General features: G+C 37.7%; 1 protein-coding gene across 8 annotated transcripts in view; it reads right to left on the bottom strand.

The window, feature by feature from the left end:
* The window catches only part of LOC103543289 (disintegrin and metalloproteinase domain-containing protein 18-like), a 466,882-nt gene that overhangs the window by 405,719 nt on the left and 38,922 nt on the right, over positions 1–22,241 (bottom strand). The window lies entirely within an intron of this gene.

The following is a 22,241-nucleotide window of genomic DNA, read 5'->3' as shown; positions in this document are numbered from 1 at the left end:
CTCTTTGTCTTTAATTTTAGACATTTTGATTATAATATGTCTTGTTGTGGCCCTCTTTGGGCTTCTTTTGTTTTGGAGCTCTCTGTGCTTCCTGAACTTGGATGTCTGTTTCCTTCCTCAAGTGAGGAAAATTTTCCTCTATTATCTCTACAAATAAATTTTCTGCCCCTTTGTCTCTCTCTTCTCCTTCTTGGACACCTATAATCCGAATGTTAGCATGCTTGATATTGTCCCAGATTTCCCTTAGACTCTGCTTATTCATCTCTTTTTTCTCTTTTCTGTTCTGCTTGGGTGATTTCCTCTAGTCTTTCGTCTAGCTCGCTGATCTGTTCTTCTGCCTCCTCTACTCTGCTATTGAGTCCCTCTAGTGAGTTTCTCATTTCCAGTATTGTATTCTTCATTTCTGATTGGTTCTGTTTTATATCTTCCAGTTCTTTGCTGATGTGCTCACTGTGTTCATCCATTCTTCTCTGCATATCTGTGAGCATCCTCATTATATTTTGTTTGAATTCTTTGTCAAGGAGGTCACTAGTTTCTGTTTCACTTAGTTCTTTTTCTGGGGTTTTGTAGTGTTCCCTTCCTTGGAAAGCATTCCTTTGACTCCTAATTATGCCTCTTTCTCTGTGCTATTTTCTTTGTACTAGGTGAGTCAGCTATGTCTCCTGATCTTGGAGAAGTGGCCTTATGTATGAGATGCCTTATGAGGCCCAGCAGTGTGCTTGCCTCTCATCACCAGACCATAAGAACCAGGAGTGACCCCTTTGTGGGCTACTTGTGTTCTTCTGCTGTGGCAGGGTTGCTCCCACTGCAGGTACCCAGGGAGTCTGATCTTTCCTTCCCTGGCCAGCTATTTGTAAATCCGGTTTGGAGGGGCCTCAGCACTGCTGGCTACACAGTCTATTAGTACACTCTTATTGCAATTGTCCTCTTAATTGGGTTGGTACCCAGTGTAGCTGGTTGCTAGGCTCAGGGGCTTACAGTTGTGATAGGCCTGAGGCCAACAAGGCTCTTGTCAGTTCTCTTAGGAGTGCAGCTGAGTGGGGCTAGCCCTTGGCATGGAGGCACTCAGTTGTTTCAGGCTTTGGAAGGTGGGGCTGATCCTTTTTATGGCTATTTGTGAAGCACAAGTCTTCTGCTGCTGATAAGCCTCATCCCCCACTGGACCACATACACTGTCAACACAGTCCTGGTCCATGCACACTTCTCAACACCCTGGAGCGTACCCCAATGCCACACTTCAGAGGCCCCCACCTCTGCCCCAATGCCCCCCACAGTTCACCTGGTCCTCACACAAGCCCTGCCCCACAAAGGCAGACACCCTTGCCTGCCTGTAGAGGATCAAGGCACTCAGTCAATGCAGGCTGAAAAGTAGCCTGAGGGCTTGCTGTTAGGTGGGGCCTGTCCCTAGGGCTGGTTGCATGCCCTGGCTGAACTGGATTAAATCTGTGCTCAAGTGGGTCTGGCAGACCCCTGGGCTAACAGCCCAAGGGATACACCTCAATGGCCCCCACTGGTGTCCGTATCAGCACTCCTGGACCAGCTCAGAACAATGGCCCCCACCAATGTCTCAGTCTCCGGAGAGGATCCTCCTCTCACGAAGATGCCCCCAGAGCCCACTGGGTGAGTCTTGTTTCACCAGAGGACAGTCAGCCTTCTCTCCTGTGATTCTAGGTTGCTGCAATGAGTGAGTTTGTGCGTGGGCCCTGTAAGACCTGGATGTTTTTGGCTTTTGGCTGATAGCTTTTCTGGGGTGTCCTCGCTGCAGTTAATAGCCAGCAAAGCCAGACAGTAAGAACCCCCTCTCAGTTGGGCTGAGTCCAAAGGATGGTTATAGCAGTATTGACCCAGCTGCAGACCTCACTCCTCCAGGGAGGGCTCGTACCTTAGGGTGGCTCCTAGCTGGCCAGCTGAGAAGCTCTGCTGCTCCCAAAGGTGGCTTTTTTCCTCTCCTGCCACAGTTACTGCCTCTTCTGCTTTTGTCAGGACTGTCCCTTCTCGTGGGAGTTCTTTTTCTCCAGTTTTAAGTTTTCAATCCAGGGTTATTCTTCCCAAAATTGTTGTAACCTGGTTGTGTTCGTGGAAGGAGGCGAGTTCAACGTCTGCTCACAGCACCATCTTGACGAGATCCTCCTGCATACTGCTTTTCTAGAACATGAAGCCTTCTGGCAAAAGCCAGGTGTGGTCAGGTAAAGAAGCAGCAGCAGCACTTGTGGAAAAGACTGAGAATACAGTAAAGCTTACAGAACTGAACAAATTTCTTTAAATTTAGTGCAAGGCTTAGGAGGAAAGGGCTTAAGTGGCTCATTTTGAGAGGAGAATGATTAAGATACAGAATAATAATAAAAATAGACACGGGCTTACGGCAATAAATGTGGGTAATACGTGTGATAAAGCAAGAGACCAGTAGGTAAACTGAAGCTTAATAAGAGAGAATGCTAATTTGAGTAGCAAGAATTTTGTAATGGAAGGACTCTGGAGAATGAGCCGGCTTCAATTTATTATTAAAATGAGTTCAACTGAATAAAGATTTCTGCAACGGCAGTGCCAGAATAGTGAAAGCTTACAAGTAAAGAGCCACGGGAAAAACTGGTTAGCTCTTTAAAGCAAATACGTGACTCAATAACCATAAGAGAAATGGCAGAAGGTAGCAAAAAATAGATGAATAAACATGCTGCTTTCCTTGACACCAAAATAGACGACTCCATTAGTTATGTTCTGACCAATCCCAGGAATACATCCCCACAAGCAAAATACCTATCCTCATTTTGTCATTGAACTTTACTTTAGCCCCTATGCCAGAGTCGCTCAAAGCAAGCTATTTTATTTTTTGCAAATCCTGAAGCAACTTCACAAAACAAAAATCAAACATTACACTGACCTTTGGAGTACCACAGTCACACTCTTCCTTGGAGTCCACCAACTTATTTCCACAGAAGGGAACGCTATAGGCTTCATCTGGCTTCGGAATATTAAGAAGGCAGCTTCCTCCTTTATTTAAAGTTAACTTCTCAATGTCCTCTGCACTGCAACTGCTAAACTTTCTGGAACCTCTATAATAAACATTAATAAAAAGATCTTATTGTCATATATATCAACAATGGAATACTACTCAGTCATAAAAAAGACAAAAATCATCCCATTCGCAACAACATGGGTGGACCTTGAGGGTATCATATTAAGTGAAAGAAGCCAAACAGAGAAAGACAAACACCACATGATTTCACTTGTATGTGGGAGATAAACACATGGACAAAGAGAACAGATTAGTGGTTATCAGAGGGGAAGGCGGTTGGGGGCTGGGCATAAGAGGTGAAAGGACACATTTGTATGGTGACTGACAAATAATAATGTATAACTGAAATTTCACAATGTTTTAACTATTATGACCTCAGTAAAAGAGAAAGAAAAAGACCTTATGTCATAGCAAATACTCATTTCAAAAATTTTAGGTCATGTCTTCAACCAAGTGAATATTTAAAATGGCAGAAAATAAGCTAATAAAAATAGAAAGATGAGAATTAATCTCTATTTCTAATAAATATAGACCATTATTTCAATTACTACATAATAATTCAGCATTTTGGTTACAATATATTTTACCTCCATGAAAATATCTTCCAAACACATCACTTACATTGAAAATCAAAATCATAAATCTCATCATCAGGAGAGACCTTAAAAATTATCTATCTAGTCCTATCCTGAATTAAGTTTTGCTTACCTTCCCTAGTAAAAGTTCTTCAAATATTTGAAGCTAGCTATAAGCTTCCCTAATCTTTTTTCACTCTGCACAGTAACATTCTTATGTTCCCTCACTGTCACTTACAGGGAGTCATGTGAAAATAGTGTGAATGGGCAATTCCAGTGAGGGTGCACTACAGTCATCCAGTAGTAGAACGTACAGGGGAGAACTTAAGCTTCAGTTTGAGGTTTAAATACCTTTTATGATAATTCCTAAGAATGACAGTTTATACTCTGAAGGCTAGATGGGCTTCTAGAAACTCTTCAACTGCAGCTATGTGAGATTTATATGTACACAATTACACATACAATCTTGATGTGTTCTACATGTTGTTGGGGGTTTTTAGTTATTCTTTTACTCAATAACTACAAAATATTTTCAGATAGTCCTATTGGCTATTTTTACTTTTTTTTTTTGCTGAAGAAGATTGGCCCTGAGCTAACATCTGTTGCCAATCTTCCTCTATTTTCTATGTGGGACACTGCCACAGCATGGCTTGATGAGCAGTGTGTAGGTCCACACCCCGAATCCAAACCCATGAACCCCAGGCTGCCGAAGTGGAGCATGCAAACTTAACCACTACACCACCAGGCTGGACCCTATTTTTACTTTTGAAGACTAGTGGGAAACACATCAATATATACAACAAGAATCTCTGAGAAATCCAAGTCACATTAAAATTTTATCAGGGGAATATGGGGTGCCCTGAAAGAATCTGTTTTCCATTGGTTTGAGTAATGCTACCAAAAGTAGCAGCAGGAGTGAAAACTGTTGCATTATAGCTATTGAGGAGGTCTCCCAATCTAAGCTGAGTCTTTTGCACCCCCATGGAACCTAAGAAACAGTTCCTTCGTGTGAGACTTTGCCCCCTGGGTATACGTGTTACACTCTTCTTTGCTAACTGGCCCAAGTCTCCAGGGAAGTAGACAGTTCTGGCTCTTGGCTCTTGTGAATGGAAAGCAGTCTGCCTGGAACATTTTAGTACTGTTAACTATTTGACAAAAAAGTCTTTGAATGGAGGAGGCTGAAGGATTTTAACAGATTAATCGGCAGAGAAAGAAAGGAGAAAGAACATGAATAATCAATTGTCTATAATAAAAAGCTAAACAAAGACAATATTTGAATTCATATGGAAAGAAAAGACTTACCACAAGGTTTTTGAACATAACAAAAACATTTATTTTCTGTATTCTTTTTCCTGCTAGTCTCTGTTTAAGAATATTTTGAGTAGGAGTTCTTCTGTGCAATATCATTCATTCAACAAATATTTGTCAAACATCTATTATGTACAAGGCATTCTCCTTTTTGCAAGGGATAAAACAGAAAAAAAAAAAAAGCAGACAAAAATCCCCACGCCTGTGAAGGTGACATTCTAGTGAGTGGGACAGACTACAAACATAAGGAAGTAAATTTGATAGTATATGAGAAGATAAGAGCCATGGGGGGAAAAAGCTAAGCAGGTGAAGGGGATGACCTGTGCAAGGGATGGGGGGGCCAGTGCAATTTTTAAAAGAGCAGTCAGGACAGACACTTCATACAGCGAGACAACTGAATCAAAACTGGATATCTAGAGGGAGAACATTACAGGGAGAAGGAGGAGCAATTGCAAAAGCCCTAAGGCAGTAGCCTGCTCCACAAGTTCAGGGAACAATAAGGAAGCCAGTGGGTTGGAATGGAGTGAGCCAGTGAGGGAACGCATAAGGAAGAGCCACAGTCAGAGAAGGTGGGAATAGGCCATTGTAGGCCATTGTAAGAATCTGACTTTTTACTGTGAGTGAAATGGGGAGATTCTGACAGGGGGGATGAGACAGTGGAAAGTGTTGAGCAGGAGGAACATGATTTGACTTCCATTTTAATAGAATCACCATGCTTCCTATGTTAAGCAGGAAGACCACACAGAAGGCTCTTGCAGAAATCCATTCAAATGATGATGATGGATCAGCAGGGTATCAGCAGAAGCAGTAACAAGTGTTTGGATTATTTATATGTTTCAAAGGAACAGCCATTAAAATGAAGAATGTGGGGGAAAAAAGAGAGATGTCAAGGATGATTCCGAGGTTTTTGTCCTGAGCTACCAAAAGGAAGGTGTTACCATTAACTGACATGGGGGAGACTGTGGGTAGAGCAGGTTTTAGGAGGGACAATAGTAGTTTGAGTCTAATAGACATCAAGCGGAAATGTCAAACTAAAGTGTATAATAATAATTTGATAAACAAGAGACTTCCATTTAAAGAGAGGTTTGTAATTGTTTTTTATTTCCTATTATTGGTCTTTATTTGGTTAGTACAGTGTCTGCCACATAGTACACATTCAACAATGTTTTCTGTTAGAATATATTAATCAGCCAACAGCGAGGGCAGTTGTGCAGACATATGTATATTCCTACATTTGAGTCTTCAGTTTTAATCTACACAAAGTCCACCACTTCTAAACAGATTATTTTTAAAATAAGCTTGTTGTTTTGTAGACAGAACGCATTTTCTTATAGAAACAATGCTTTAAATGTTTGATTCTAAAGCAATCTACAAAAATAAAATCTATTTCACCCACAATGAAGTTGACTATAGTACTGAAGAGGATAACAAAATCATAATCACTTCTGGCGCTTTTTAGCAGATGGAGATAATAACAAACATCCCCAGGTTGGCCTTTAGCAATGCTTTCGAAGTTAAAATGAAAACATTCTTGCCCTAGTCATCCTTGGATGGCATGTACAGTTATAAGAAGGATAATCTTTCTCCTGAGACTTGGCTTGAATAGCAAGTAAAGTATTCCTACTCTTCTACCTATCACTTCTGGGCAATAGGATATTAATTTAAAGCATCTCCTCATCCCTTTTCTCACATCTAGGTGAGTTTCCCAAAACTGCTTCAAAAGGAGATAGATATGACTGAGAATAATGGAAATGGTCTACCAGGATATGATTTAAAAGAATAAACTATCATGTAGAATTTTCTTTATACCAGTAATCTAGAAATAACCAGAACACATTCCCACCATTAACATCCTAACCCCCACAGCCTAGAAATAGGAAGACCCAAGAGAAGACTCTAAGTGATGGCACTTAGATTTAAAAAGAAAAAAAAAAAAGCACTCTGATTTTGGAGACCTTTGGTGTAGGTGGCACTGAGGGGGAGTTAAGAAAGCCATTTCTCCAGAAAATTACCTGCCAGGAAGAGCACCCGACACTTCCAGGAATCCAAGTGTGTGAGACGTGTGAGACGAACACTACCAGGTTACCCAGATATCTTAAATAATAATGAATATCATGTTACAAAGTTAGATTATAACTAATATTTACCAAATAGCATATGAAGTAGAAGGTGGAAAATCTGTCCTCAAAAAAACAAGATTTAATACCACCAAGGATAACAAAATCCTACTTGTCAAATTATTCTTACCAAAAATTATTCAAATACAATGGCCAATACATTAAGAAAACACAACACAAAACCACAGGATACTATGATAACCACTATGAGAAAAAATAAGAGACACTATAAAGAAAAAATGATACAGTCCAATGAAGTCTACAGATACTAGAATTATCAAACAATAACCAAAAAAAAAAAAAAAATCCCTGCTTGCTACATATAGGCAAGAAGAAAAATGACAAACTTGAAAACTTTAGCAGAGATTGAAAATCCACAATATAGGAGATTTGAAAAAGAACCAGATAGAAATTTGGCAAATGAACTATAAGAGGCAAAATTAAGAATTCAATGGATAGGTTTAACAACAGACTAAATACAGATGAAGGCAGGATCAGTGAACTGAAAGATGTCAAAAAAATTACCCAGAAAGGGGCTGGCCTGGTGGCGCAGTGGTTAAGTGCACACATTTCACTTTGGAGGCCTGGGGTTCACCAGTTCAGATCCCGGGTGCAGACATGGCACCACTTGGCAAGCCATGCTGTGGTAGGTGTCCCACATATAAAGTAGTGGAAGATGGACACTGATGTTAGCTCAGGGCCAGTCTTCATCAGAAAAAAGAGGAAGATTGGCAGCAGTTAGCTCAGGGCTAATCTTTCTCAAAAAAAAATTACCCAGAAAGAAACACAAAATGATAGAAAATATAAAAAGAAAGAGTCAGAGACAAAGAGCACATTGTGAGGTCTCACACACAGTTAGTGAGAATAACAGAAGAAAAAAGACAGCACATATGCAGAAGCACTATGTACAGAGTCAATATGTGAAAACATAATGACTGAGAATTTTTCATAACTGATAAAAATTATCAAACCACAAACTTTTAAATTCAAAAAACCCTAAGTAGGATATGCATGCATATTTTGTATGTGTTTCTGCATGTTCTATATATATATATTTATATATATTTATTATAAATATTTACAAATATATTTATAAATATATATATATATAAAATATATATTTAACTTGAACATGATAGAGAAACTTAAAAAAAAAACTTAGGGTGGAAGATGATACTCCAAGCAATGGTAGTTGAAAGAAAGTAGGCAAAATACTTGCACCAGGCAAAATAGACTTCAGAAAACAAAGGTAACAAGGGACAAAGATTGGCATTATATAATAATAAAGGAGACAATCCACCAAGAAGACACAAACATTTATTAATATATATGCACCTAACATAGGAGCACCAAAATATATAAAGCAATTGTTAACAGACCTCAAGGGAAAAACTGACAGCAATACAATAATACTAGGGGACTTTAACACCTCACTTTCATCAGTTGACAGATCATCCAGAGAGTCAACAAGGAAACATCAGCCTTAAATGACACATTAGACCAGAATGACTTAACAGATATATATATATAGAACAATTCCACGCAAAAGCAGTAGAATATACATTCTTCCAAGTGCACATGGAACATTCTCAAGGATAGACCATATGTTAAAATACAAAACAAGTCTCAATAAACTTAAGAAAATTGAAATTGTATCAAGTATCTTTTCTGACCACAACAGTATGAAACTAGAAATCAATTACAAGAAGAAAACAGGGAAAATCACAAATTTGTAAAGACTAAACAACATGCTACTAAACAACTATTGGGTCAATGAAGAAATCAAAGGAGAAATTAAAAAATACATGGAGATAAATGAAAATGAAAATATCACATACCAAAACCTATGGGTACTAAGTACTATGCAGTACTAAGAAGGAAGTTTATAGCAATGCAGGACTACCTCAAGAAACAAGAAACACCTCAAATAAAAAATCTAACCTTAACCTACAGGAATGAGAAAAAGAAGAACAAATGAAGCCCAAAGTCAGAAGGAAGCAACATGGGGGCAAGAAAAAAAAAGAGTGAAACACCAACATGCTGACAGAAAATAACTGACAATATAGAATTCTACATTCAACAAAAATATCCTCAAGAATGAAAGAAATAAAGACACTCTCAGGAAAAAACAAAAACTAAGAGATAGTAAATACTATCAGACACACACTAAAGGAAATTCAAAAACAGTTCTTCAAGGATATTAAAAAATGATACCAAACAGAAGGTCAGAGATGCAAGAGGATCAAAGAGCAATGGAAGTGATCAATATGCAGGCAAATCTAAATGAATAGTAATAAACAATGCTCATTAAACATTAATAACAAACAATGATAACAATATCTTTCTGGCACATAGCTATACAAGTCAAGAAGGGAATTTTTTGTTAGTGCTGTTGAGTCAATTCTGACTCCTAGTGACCCTGCGTACAGAGGAGCAAATGCCCTGTTTTGCTATCCCATCTTCTCATCTTCCAGTGTTATATCAAATGATGCTCGACTGTTATTCATAGCGTTTTCATGACCGATTTTTTCAGAAGTAGATGGCCAGGTCCTCCTTCTTAGTCTGTCTGTCTTAGTCTGGAAAGTCTGCTGAAATCTGTACACCATGGGTGACTCGCCATGGGGTATTTGAAATACCAGCAGAGCTTTCAGCATCATGGCAAGACCACAGCCACCACAGCATGACAATCAACAGACAGATGGTGTGGTTCCCTAACCTGGAAATTAACCCAGGCCTCGGTGATGAGAGCAGTGAATCTCAGCCACTGGACCACCATAAGAAGGGGAGAAAAGGAGTTAAGCTGCTCTAAAGGCCCAGAATTGTGTAAGGAAGGATACGAATTAATATTAGATATTATAAACCAAGAACATGTGTTATAATTTCTAGGGTAACTTCTAAGAAAAATAATATAATAAAAGACTACATAACTTCCATTCTAATCGAGGGGAAATAATGAATATCGAAAACACACTACCAATACAAAAGAAACAAAAAAGAGGATTTTTTTAAAAGAACCTAAAAGAAGACAAAAAAAATCATAAGATGGTATTTATACTACTACTACTGTATTTCATTAATTCTACAACATATTTTTTATACATTTAAAATACTCTGAAGTTGGGATTCATCTTACAATTAAAGTATTGATGTAATTGGCACCATTTTTTTCTTTTTTAGTGATATGTAAGGGTATATTTTATAATCAATGACATCTACATTGCAATAAATACAGTATAGTATTAATTACATTAATCATAAGTAAATTAAGTGATACAATTAAGAGACAAATATTGTCAGACTGGATTTAAAAATAAAACCTAAATGCATGTTGTTTAAAAACATATACCTAAAACAGGAGGATCACGAGAAGTTCAAATTAAAAGGATGGAAAAAATACACTGTTGACATTACAAAGTAAATCTGGGGAAGCTAAATTACTATCAGACAAAATTGACAGTCTTAGCTAATGCAATAAGAAAAGAAAACGAAGACATACAGATTGGGAAGAAAGAAAGAAAACTGTCTTTGCAGAAGACATGATCATCTACTCAGAAAATCCAAAAGAATCAACAAAAGAATTTCTGAAACTAATAATCGATTATACCAAGGTTGTAGGATACAAGATTAATTTACAAAAATCTATCGCTTTCTTATATTCCAGAAACAAACAATTGGAATTTTCAATTAAAAACACAATACCATTTATATTAGCAGAAACAAAGACAAAAAAAAAAAAAAGAAATATTTAGGTATAAATCTAACAAAATGTGTACAAGATCTATGAGGTAAACTACAAAACTCTGATGGAAAAAATCAAAGAAGATGTAAATAAATGGAGAGATACTCCATATTCAAGAACAGGAAGATTCAATTTTGTAAAGATGTCAGTTCTTCCCAACTTGATCTATAGATTCAATGCAATCCCAAACAAAATCCCAACCAGTTATTTTGTGGGTATCAACGAACTGATTCTAAACTTTATATGGAAAGGCAAAGGATTCGGAATAGTAAACACAATACTGAAAGAGAAGAATAAAGATGGAAGACTGTCACTATCTAACTTCAAGACATACGATAAAGCTACTTACAGTAATCAAGGCAGTGTGGTACTGGCAAAGAATAAATAAATAGATCAGTGAAAGAGAATACAGAGTCCAGAAATAAACATACACAAATACAATCAACGTATCTTTGTACCAAAAAGCATATCTTTGGAACAAAAGCAATTTGAGGGAGACAGGATAGGCTTTTCAACAAATGGTGCTGGAACAAGTGGACACCCGCATGCAAAAAAAAATGAATCTAAACACAGACATTATATGCTTCACAAAAATTAACTCCAAGTCAATCACAGTCATAAATACAGAATGCAAAACTATAAAATTCCTGAAGATAACATAGGAGAAAATCTAGGTGACCTTGGTTTTGGCGATCACAGTTTAGATATAACACCAAAAGTATGATCCTTGAAAAAGAATTGGTAAGATTTTATTAAAATTAAAAACTTCCGCTCTGCAAATACTCTGTAAAGAGAATGAAACAACAAGCCACAGACTGGGAGAAAATATTTGCAAAACACCTATCAGACAAAAGACATCTAAAATATACAAAGAACTTTTAAAATTCAACAATAAGAAAACAAATAACCCAATTTAAAAAAATGGGCCAAAGACCTTAACAGAACCTCACCAAAGAAGATAAACAGATGGCAAATAAAAATAACACATTATCGATAATACATTATTCGAGGAATAATTGTACATTACCATATCAATGAATATGATCCTCTACTTTGAAAGAATAAGAAGAAAATCATATGATTATCTCACTAAAAACAAAAAAGAGCATTTGACAACATTAGACATCCATTAATAATAAAATCTCTTAGATCGCTAGGAAGAAAACAAATTCGCACCAGAATGTTGGTTCTGCAAGGAGAGAAATCTTTGTATTATTAATATATGTGAGGTACTTAAATTAGGGGCTAGCACAAACACTTTGCAACAATTATTTGTTCTTGAATGAACTCCCTTAACCCAATAAGGGATATTTACAAAATCGTCAGCAAACATAACATTTAATGGCAAAATGCTGAAAGCTTCCCTTTTGATATCAAGAATAAGACAAAGATACATATTACCATCACTTCTATTTGAACACTGTACAGGAGCTCCTAGCCAGTACACTAAGGTAACAAAAATATATAAATAAGTTTTAAGGACTGATGAGAAAGTAAAGAAATTATCATTATTGCCAGATGATATGATTGTATAAGTAAAAATCCAAAAGAATTTATAGGCAAATGTTTAGCACTAATATAAGGGTGTAATAAGGCTGCTAGACATAAAATAAAGTCAATTTTATTTTCATATAAAGAATCAGAAATTGAAGTTTTAGAAGATATTTTCAGTAGCTTCTAGAAATATTAAGTAGAGAGAAAACACTAACAACACAGGAAGTTTACATCTCTACAGAGATAAAAAAAAAGTACTATAAGAGGAATTAAAGAAGACTCCATACTGAAAATATGTTGATTCTTCACCAAACTAATCTAGAGATTTAATACAATACCAATCAAACCTCCAATAAGACTTTTTGTGGAACTTGACAAGCTAACTCTAAAATTTACACGGGAAAGCCACAACTAGCCAAGACCCTCTTAAATAAGTAGGTCAAAGTAGGATAACTTGTTTAATATAACCCATTATAAAGCCATGGGAATTGGGAAAGTGCAGCATTGATGCAAATATAGACAAATAAACAAAAGAAATAGAAGCAAGAGCCCAGAAACATACACATATATTTGTGAACAACTGATTTATGACAAAGGTGACACTGCAAAGGAGCAATAAAGGAAAGTCATTTTAACAAATTGTGCCAGTTCAACCAAGTATTCATATTGGAAGAAACATGACCTCTACTTAGACAATGCACAAATGGTAATTCTAGGTGGATGATGAACCTAAATAGGAAAGTCAAAACAGATGAAGAGTTGGGAAGACAACACAGAAGGATATCTCTGTGACAGCAAGCTCAGGGAACAATTTCTTAAGTAAGACACAAAAAGCAATAGTCATACAGGAACAGATTGTTATACATGACTACAGTAAAATCATAAATTAAGAAGTTTTCACTTAAAGTCATAAAAAATTTATTTAAAAACTTCTGTAAATCAATAAAGATAGACACCCCAGTAGAAAAACTGAGAGGAAATTGAACAGTGTCTTCACATAAAAGGAAATCCAAATGGGCCATAAATATGAATAAGTGATCTAACCTAATCTCATTAGTAATCAAGGAAATGCAAGGTAAAAGCAAAATAAAATACTACTACATACCCAACTTATTATTAAAGTTTCAAGTGGAAGAATATCAATTGTTGATGAGGTAGCTAGTGGGAAGTCATTGTGCCCCACAACACACCTCCTCCACCCACCTTTGATTTCAGCAAAGTCATAGTGGACAGTTCCCCACAACTCCTACCTCTAAGCTTATTTGCTTCAGGTGTAACTCAAAAGTACAGGGGAGTTAAAATCCCTGGGGGCAACCCTCAAACCAAAGGCAGTGGAAGCAACAAAAATTAAAACGTACTGCAGCTACCTGCGTCAGGATGGGCAAACATCCCAAACACAATGTCAACTAATAAAAGCCACACCAACAGGAAACATACCATATAACTTTGCTTATTACTCTATTTTATCTACTCTATGATTAGAGCTCAAAAGAGACAAAAAACTAAAGTATTCAAGAATACATATTTAGGTTGCACAACTGTAAAGAAAAGCAAGCAAAGGATCACCATGAAAATCAGGATAATGGTTAACTTTGGGGAAGGAGGTATGATGGGGAAAACCACAAAAGGGACTTCTGAAGATACTTGTAGTGACTTGGGTAGTTACACAAGTGTTCACTTTATAAACTTGTGCTCAGCTGTACATTTGTTTAGCTAGATTTGCTGTATATTTTATTTTCACAATAAATATTGGGCTTTTTTAATGTATCACAAGTTCTATCAGAATAAGAAGACCCAGCAAGAGTTATCCTTGGAGCGTCCCTTCCTGCTGTCAGGCTCAGTGGCATCTAGTAGACCAGAAGCGTACTCAATAAGGACTGAGAAATCCTTTAGGAAAAAAAGGATGAATTTGCTCAACCTGGGGGTTGTCAGAGCTCAGAAAGCTGACATGGAGTCATAGCTTTTACAGGAAGTAACCATCAATAAGAAAATAGAATCATAAATAAGAGGCAAACATATTTGAGACAATCTTATATTCACGCTTAGGTTTTAATATGCAGTAAATTTTAAATGTAATATTCATAAGACATTATCTTCAAAATATTTTATAATTACTTTAGACTTTCGGTCTCTTCTTTGACACAAGATTTACTTATCAGAGTGTTTTAAAATTACCAGTCCATTTAGGGGTTTCTGTTATGAATATTTAGTTTTACCACTTTGTAGTCAAAGAATGAGAAATGCTCTGTTACTGCTTCTTAGAAATTATGTAAGTCTTCTTTTGGAAAAATATATGATCAATTTTCTTTGAAATTCCTGGACACGCAAAATGAAGATTTATGTTCTGCTTGTGCAGAGAGTTATATTTTTATCTATCAAACCAATCATATTAATATTTATTTATGACATAACAAACAATTATGAAGAATGCTCATTAATGATTGTACATCTCATAAATTAAAAGTGTTCATTTTTGCCTTATATTGAGTCTCTTTGCTTCAGCTATGTTTCCTGGATACAACATAAAATTACAGTGGTTTGTGATCTAGTTTAAGAGGCATTCCACATATATTTGTCAAAACTGTTACATTTGGCCCTAAATCATTGTACCTTACACTTTGTATTTTGGAACACTTTAGTGATATGTTTTTGCTTTCTTTTTTCTATGTAAAATAAATTTCCTGTTATCAATTTTACTTAAGGGTTATTACCATAATAATTTAAGATAAATTAGACAGAAGCGAGATCAAAATGGCAGAGTAGGAAGGTCTGTAGCTCACCTCCTTCCACAGACACACGAAAACTACAATTATATAGACAGCAACTATCGCTGAGAACAACCTGAAGACTAGCAGAACAGATTTTCCACAACTAAGGATAGGAAGAAAAAGCTGCATCAAGACAGGAAGAGGGGTAGAGACACAGTTTAGTCAGGACCCGCAGCCCCCAAACAATGACATACAAGTAGGAGGGCCATCACAACTGAAGAGGTCCTCCCAGATGAGCCAAGGGCCCAAGCCCCACATCAGGTTCCCCAGCTCAGGGGGCCTGCACCAGGAAGATGAGCCCTCATAGTGTTTGGCTTTGAAAACCAGTAGGGCTGACACCCCAGAGAATGAGAGAGCTGGAAAAACTGAGACTCTGTTCTTAAAGGGCGTGCACACAAACTCATTCATTACAAGTCCTCATGCTGAGGAAGCAGTTTGAAAAGTGCCTGGGTTATATATGAAGGAGATTCATTGACTAATTTTAGGACACGTGCCAGAGAAACAGGCATCTGTTGGAACCTTCTCTGGGGACAGTATTGCAGGGTGGAGGTTTTTTTTAACTTTCTTTCTACATAGCTGGCCCGGTGCTGGCAGGTACCATTTCTGATACATTCCATCTACCCTCCCAGCACCGCTCACGCCACTCCTGTGTTCTGCTGAGGACCTGCCCTGGCTCTTGCCACACTCCACACAGTGGGTGGCCCTAGCTGGCACCAGAGGCTCTCCAAAGCACCCCCATCTTGACCTACCCAGCAGCACTAAAGGAAGACCCTGCCCTGCCCCACCCAGCAGGTGGACACAGCCAGCACCAGAGCCCCTCTGAAGCAGCTCCCACCCCAGTGGGCTGACCCTGCACATCAGTGCATCCATGGCAATTACAGTTTAGGCACAACAGCAGGGTGCATGCAGCCTACACAGGGGTCACATCTGAAGCACCTGGCTCCGGTGACTAGGGGGCCTGTCTACTAGGCCCCACAAGACATCTTCTACTTAAGGCCACCTCTTCAAGACCAGGAGATGTAGGTGATCTCTAAAACATACAAAGAAACAGAGTTAAGCAAAATGAGGAGCAGAGGAGTATGTTCCAAAAGAAGGAACAAGACAAAACTTCATAAAAAGAACTAAATAAAACAAAGATAAGCAATCTACCAGATAAAGAGTTCAAAGTAATGGTCATAAAGATACTCACCGAACTCAGGAAAAGAATGGAGGAACACAGTGAGAACTTCAACAAAGAGTTAGAAAATACAAAAAAGAACCAATGACAGTTGAAGAATATAATTACTGAAATAAAAATACACTAGAAGGAATCAACAGGAGATTGGATGATGCAGAAGAATGGATCGGCATTCTGGAAGGCAGGGAAGTAGAAAGCACCCAATTGGAACAGCAAAAGAAAAAAGAATTAAAAAAATTGAGGATAGTCTAAGGGATCTCTGCGACAACATCTAACATTCATATTGTAGGGGCCCTTGAAGGAGAAGAGAGAGTGAAAGAGACACAAAACGTATTTGAAGAAATAATGGCTGAAAATTTCCCCAACCAAGAGAAGGAAACAGACATCCCAGTCCACGAAGCATGAAGAGTTCCAACTAAGATGGATCCAAAGAGACCCACACCAAAACACACTGTAATTAAAGTGTCAAAAGTTAAAGATAAAGAGAGAATCTTAAAAATAGCAAGAGAAAAACAAATAGTTACATACAAGGTAACCTCCCTAAGACTATCAGCTGATTTTCTGGCAGAAAGTTTTTAGGCAGAAGGGAGTGACATGACATATTCAAAGTGCTGGGAAAAAAAACCCTTACAACCAAGAATACGCTACCTGGCTAAGTTATCATTCAGAATTGAAGGAGAGATAAAGAGTTCCTCAGACAAGCAAAAACTAAACGAGTTCATCACCACTAAACTGGCCTTACAAGAAATATTAAAGGTTCTTCTTTAGCAGAAAAAAAGCAGCCATTAGTAGAAAAAAGAAAATATATGAAAGAAAAAAAAACCCACTGGTAAAGGCAAGCATTTAGTAAAGGCAATGGATCAGCCACTTATAAAGCTAGTATGAATGTTAAAAGACAAAAGTAGTAAAATCAACTATAATTACAATAAGTAGATAAGGGATAAACAAAATTAAAAAGGCAAAATATGACATCAAAAACATAAAACATGGGGGAAAGGAGAGTAAAAATGAAGTGATTTTAGAATGTGTTCAAACTTAAGCAACTATCAACTTCAAATAGACTGCTCTATAAATTTGTTGTTATATATGAATCTCATGGCAACCACAAATCAAAAACCTAAAATAGACACACAAAAACTAAAGAGAAAGGAAAACAAACACTAAAGAAAGTCATCAAGTCACAAGGGAAGAGAGCAAGAGAAGAAGGGAACAAACTGTAAAAACAACCAGAAAACAATTAAAAAATGGCAATAAGAACATAGCTATCAATAATTACTTTAAATATAAAATGGACTGAATGCTCCAACCAAAATACGTATGGTTGCTGAATGCATAAAAAAAACAAGATCCATCCATATGCTACCTACAAAAGACTCACTTTAGATCTAAAGACACTCAGAGATTGAAAGTGAATGAATGGAAAAAGATATTCTGTGAACTTGGAAATGAAAAGAAAGCTGGAGTAGCAATACTTATGTCAGATAAAATAGACTTTAAAACCAAGACTGTAACAAGAGACAAAGAAGGACATTACATAATGACAAAGGTATCAATCCAACAAGAGGATATAATGCTTGTAAATATCTATGCACCCAACATAGAAGCACCAAAATACATAAAGCCAATATTAACAGGCCAAAGAGAGAAATCAACAGTCATACAATAATAGCAGGAGACTTTAAGATCCCACTTATATCAATGGATAGATCATCCAGACAGAAAATCAACAAGGCAAGAGTGGTCTTAAATGACATATTAGAACAGAGGGATCTGGTAGATATATACAGAAAATTCTACCCCCAAACAGAATACACATCCTTTTCAAGCGCACATGGAACATTCTCCCAAAGTGATCACATATTAAGCCACAAAACAAGTCTCAAGTAATTTAAGAAGACTGAAATCATATCAAGTATGTTTTCCAACCATAACAGCATGAAACTAGAAAGCAAGTACAAGAAAAAAAACTGGGGAAAAACACAAACATGCGGAGGCTAAAGAACATGCTACTAAACAACCAATGGGTCAACAAAGAAATCAAAAAGGAAATAAAAAAAAAATACCTTGAGACAAATGAAAACAGAAACACAACTTTCCAAAATCTATGGGATGCAGCAAGAGTAGATTCAAGAGGTAAGTTTACAGCAATACAGGCCTACCTCAGTAAAAAAGAAAAGTCTCAAATAAACAATCTAACCTTACACCTAAAGGAACTAGAAAAAGAAGAACAAAGCCAAAAGTTAGTAGAAGAAAGGAAATAATAAAGATCAGAGCAGAAATATATGAAATAAAGACTAAAAAAAAAAAAGTAAAGGTCAATGAAACTAAGGGCAAGTTCTTTGAAAAGATAAATGAAATTAATTAACCATTAGGGAGACTCCAAGAAAAAGAGAGAGAAGGCCCAAATAAATCAAATAAGAAATGAAAGAGATGAGGGGGCCAGCCCCATGGTCTTGTGGTTAAGTTCAACAAGCTCTGCTTCAGCAGACCAGGTTCAGTTCCTAGGCGTGGACATACTCCACTCATTGGCCACCATGCAGTGGCAGGGACCCACATACAAAATAGAGGAATACTGGCATAGATGTTACCTCAGGGGCAATCTTCCACAAGCAAAGAGAGGAGGATTGGCAACAGATAATGTTAGCTCAGGGTGAATCTTTCCCTGCCAAAAAAAAAAAGAAATTTAATTTTTTAAAAAAGACAACAAATAACAAGTGTTGGCAAGGATGTGAAGAAAAGGGAATCCTCATACACAGTTGACAGGAAGGTAAATTGGTGCAGCTGCTATAGAAAACAGTATAGAGGTTCCTCAAAAACTTAAAAACAGAACTACCATGTGATCCAGCAATCCCACTTCTGGGTATTTATCCAAAGAAAATGAAACCACTAATTCGAAAAGATATATGCATTCCTATGTTCATTGCAGGATTATTTACAATAACTATGATATGGAAGCAACCTATGTGTCCATCAGTAGATGAATGGATAAAGAAGAGTAATGGAATATTACTCAGCCATAAAAAAGAATGAAACCTTGCCATTCGTGGCAACATGGATGGACCTAGAGGGTATTATGCTAAGTGAAATAAGTCAAACAGAGAAAGACAAATACCATATGATTTCACTTACCTGTGGAATCTAGAAAAAACAAAACAAAACAAACAGAACAAAACAGAAACAAACTCATACAAAGAACAAACTGTTGGTCACCAGAGGGAGGAAGATGGGGGGATGGGCAAAAAAGTGAAGGGGATTAAGATGTACAAACTTCCAGTTACAAAATAAATAAGTCATGGAGATGTAATATACAGCATAGGGAATATAGTCAATAATATAATAACTTTGTATGGTGACAGATGGTTGACAGATGGTTACTAGACTCGTCAGGGTGATCATTTTTTATAGGATATAGTTGAATCACTATGTTGTACACCTCAAAATACTACTGTTGTGCTTTGCTTAACAATGGGGGTACATTCTGAGAAATGCATCGTTAGGCAATTTCGTCACTGTGGGAACATCACAGAGTGCACTTACACAAACGTAGATGGTATACAGCCTACCACACACCTAGGCTATATGATACTGATCTTATGGGGCCACCTCATACATGCAGTCTGTCATTGAGTGAAACGTCATTATGTGGTGCATGACTGTATAACACTGTGTGTCAACTATACTTCAAGAAAAATAAATGAGAGGAAATTTTATAATAAAATAAAACACAATTAGACATATATTTCTCCAATTATCAGTAATTTTCTACCTCCCCCACTCAGTTACTTTTACTTTTTTCTAATATTATATATTTTCTTTCAAGTTGCATTTGTTCTGGTTGCTTCTCCAGTAAGTCTAAAGGCCCTGAAACTGTCTTTCCACTGTGTTCTCAACATCTATCATATCTTTCTTTTAGTCTCTATGTCCCTTCCCCCTGGAATCTGAGAAAATTTATAAGATTGACTTGCAGATTGTTTTTGAACAGGCATCAAGGAGGAGTCACCCAACCAGGGCCAAAATGAACTTCCTATACTAGGACTGAGATAAATTGAGACATCCTAGAATCCATGGACAGAGGTCCAGAGGGAACCCTAAACACTTTACCCTTCTCCACCCCTAACACACACACGTGGCCTTGGCACCACTATCTGCCTTTATCTCATTATGTCCTTTATTCCTGTTTTCATCAATCACCATACGAAGCTGCAGCCCCTGTGTAGGCCCTTGTCTCCTGCACTCTAATACCCACGAGGCTTCACATGTATCCTGTTCTCTTACCATGCACTCTGGAAATCACAGTCCACCATCAGCAAAAACTCCCAGATCTTCAACCTCTTCTCTGAAAGTAGCCTTCGCCTTCAAGGTCTATTTTGAAACTCAGCCAGCCCCTGATTTCACAGCTTCCACTAGAACCATCTCGAGTGGTGGCAGCTTTTGCCCACAACTCTGATACATCTAGAGACGGAATCAGTGTTCTCCCTCGATTGCTGCTTTTAGGCCATTCTGTCTCCCTCCTTCCTAAAATGTCCAAGCTTTGAATCTTTTAAGATGAAATTAGCCGCTATCTTTGTTACTAACATCTACCAACCCCCAGGTTACTCCTTCTCATTTCCTTCTTGCAAACACTTTCACTGTAACACTACGCTTGTCTTAATTTTTGCTGATTTCAATATACAGGTTGATAATCTTATCAATCTCTTGGGCTGTCAGTGGCTTGAACTCTTCTCCTCCAATGATCTTATCCTCTACCATGTCAATCACTCATGCCCATGATTTTAATGGATACATTCTCATTACCAATAACCATAACTTACAATCTCAACTTTATGCGTTCCACTCTCCCTTTAGTATAGCTATAGTCTCCAAAATCTCTTTAATCCTACCAGAACATCCAATCCATTGATGTTTTCCCTTTTTACTTCTCTCGTCCCGTTGATGTCCTCTATTTCATAAGCCTTATCCAGTTTAAATGTCACGGTCCACCAGTATAATTACTGCTTTGCATAAAGGTTTGACTTGCTTGCCTCCTCTTACTTTATTGTACTTGGCCTAAACACAACCAACTCTGTTACATACCTTTGCAATTGAATGTGGCTGGACAAAAACACAACTCTATACTGATTAATCTCATTTAAAATTCATAACTGTGAATCTCAAGTGGCCCCATTAAAGCTGCCCAGGGGCTGGCCTGGTGGTGCAGGAGTTAAGTTCACACGTTCTGCTTCGATGGCCTGGGGTTCGCCAGTTCAGATCCCAGGCACAGACCTATGCGCTACTTAGCAAGCCATGCTGTGGCAGGCATTCCACATATAAAGTAGGGGAAGATGGGCACAGATGTTAGCTCAGGGCCAATCTTCCTCAGCAAAAAGAGGAGGATTGATGGCAGATGTTAGCTCATGGCTAATCTTCCTCAAAAAAAAAAAAAAGCTGCCCAGCAAACACACTCTACTCCATTTACTCTTCCATTCTACTAGATGACTATTTCATACCTTCTCCTATTTCCTGAAACCCCCAACAGCTCCTCCCCATCCTCTGTGTCAGCTGAGGAACCTACTTCCTACTTCACTGACAAAACTGACCCACAGACTCCCACCACCACATCCCTCCATCTACCAGCATCTACCTCCATTTACTCCTGTTACTACAGATACCCCACCACTTCTCCACTAAAGCAAAGCCCTCCATCCACTTGTACCCTAGCTCCCAGACCCTCTCATGTACTCAAGGAAGACTGTAGAAATGTTGTCCTCTCTATCCTAGATCATCAATTTTTCACCCTCTGCTAAACCAGGTCTATCAGTATATAACCCTGTTGTAATTTCTTCCATCTTGAAAAAAGAATCTATCCTGCCCGCACTGTTTTTGTACTTGCTCTTCACTCAGATACCCACATTGCTAACTTTCTCCTTAACTTTCTTCAAGCATTTGGGCCAACGTCATCTCAAAGAAACTTACCATGACAATACAAATTGAAAATTGAAAACTGACCTCTACCACCACCACCACACCACCCCTGGCCCTGCCCATCGTCCAATCCTGCTCTATTTTATTTT

This window comes from Equus przewalskii, chromosome 28 (genome assembly GCF_037783145.1).
Source record: "Equus przewalskii isolate Varuska chromosome 28, EquPr2, whole genome shotgun sequence".
NCBI lineage: Eukaryota > Metazoa > Chordata > Mammalia > Perissodactyla > Equidae > Equus > Equus przewalskii.
The sequence above is the reverse complement of the archived record's forward strand: the minus strand, read 5'-3'. Positions and strand labels throughout refer to the sequence as shown.